The following is a 1,789-nucleotide window of genomic DNA, read 5'->3' as shown; positions in this document are numbered from 1 at the left end:
GTGTGAAGCAAAGGCAGCACCATGCAACTGTTTTCAACTCTTGCATCATCACTTGAGTTTCTCCAAATCTTGAGATTTTTCAGAGTGACACACAGAGTTCTTTTGCATCTTCTTCTGCCCTCTGGCCTCACATCCTCCAGTAATCCCCATGGTGATGAAGGCTAAAATGCTATTGCTTCTGAATAATTACTAAATTGTTCATGTGATCATATACTTCCAACAGTTGAGTTTAAAGAAAGCCAGCATTTGGTATTTTGATCTAATTAAGAGATTTGGAAACACTGGGAACATGGTGTGTGGGGATAAACAGATAATGTAATAACAGCCAACAGCTGACCTGCTGATTATGCATAAGGAATAGAATTGAACACAGGAGTAGGGAGGAATAAGTTTAAATATTAGAAGAGAGGACAAAAAGACACTTTAAAATGTGAACAATTTTTGTTATACATTTGCTAGTAACCCAACCTAATTTGAATGAACAGATACAGCAAATTGCTGAAGATGTTCAATAAAATACAAATTACAATTTTAATGGCATTTAATAGCAGTCTCATAAGAGCATGCCATTGTTGGTTCATTTTTAAGTACAGTCTTTATAATATTCAAGGCAACATTCTTATAAAGCACTTCCCTATAGCTAAGAGGTATAATAAAATCTGTATGAGTATTGCTTATGCATGTGCAGTTCTGAACTGTGGTAAGTAGGATCAGATATCAAACTGAATCATGCTAATTTATATCCACTGAAGGTTTGACCTAGAAGTAACCATTCCTCTACCCTCAATGGATTCCCCATATTACTAAATTAATTGCATTTCTTCAGCAGCAGAAGCATATGAGGCTCTCCCGAAGCACTTATGAAAACACAAGTCCTGTTCCAGAGCTTATGACAGCAACACACAAGGTTCTCTGCTGTTTAGATGTTTAATAGTCCTCCAGTTATTCAGTTCTCGTAGATCTTTGATCTCTTTTTCACAGGATCCCTGCTTGCAGAAAGTATTGAGTTCTGGGCTCGGTTCTCCATCCCACGCAGCCTCTTTCTTCTCAGTGTCTAGCAGAACAACCTGGCCTGATCTCCTCTCCTGCTCAAAACAGCTGCCACTTATAAAATACTACTCTTATTTGCCTTTCATCTGTCAACATTTACCTCTGCTTTCTGTTACCTGTTTTCCACTGAAGCCTTTACCAGAGCTGCAAAGACCCTGTCTCTCTAACTACCTTCACAACCTCTCTCATCTTGGTCTGATTTCTCCCTGGCATTTTGTATTTTCAGATGTCTCTGAGCCTCCACCTCGGGAAGTCACTGCCTTCTCGCACATGTTCCCTCTCCAGTCCTCCTCCTTTAGCTCCACAAGCCTTTCTCCACCTGCAGCTCCACCCCCCCAACCTCACCGTGCGTGGGCGGGTTCTTACCCCTGTTTCACAAAGGTTGCCAGCCCCTGTTTGCCAGCACCTCACCCATCATCAGCAGATCCAGGCACAGGCAAGGATATCATCTGCACGCTACTTCCAACGGGAACTCCAGTTCCACCACCAGGCCCATGATTTTATCCATTGGGTGACTCTGATGGGTTACATTATGCCTTAATTATTCATCAAAGTATTTCCATGAATCATGTGAAAGACAGATATTATTTTATTTCATAGATTATAGCTCGGTCAGCTGAATTCAGCACCATTTGGATTATGAATGGCACAATCATGAATACATTCTGGTATATCCTCCAACACTCATCTTTTTCCAAAACAAATATTACTTGATTTCTATCTGATACTTCATGTAATG

This window comes from Antrostomus carolinensis, unplaced genomic scaffold (assembly GCF_000700745.2).
Source record: "Antrostomus carolinensis isolate BGI_N321 unplaced genomic scaffold, ASM70074v2 scaffold20324, whole genome shotgun sequence".
Classification (NCBI taxonomy): Eukaryota; Metazoa; Chordata; class Aves; order Caprimulgiformes; family Caprimulgidae; genus Antrostomus; species Antrostomus carolinensis.
The sequence above is the reverse complement of the archived record's forward strand: the minus strand, read 5'-3'. Positions refer to the sequence as shown.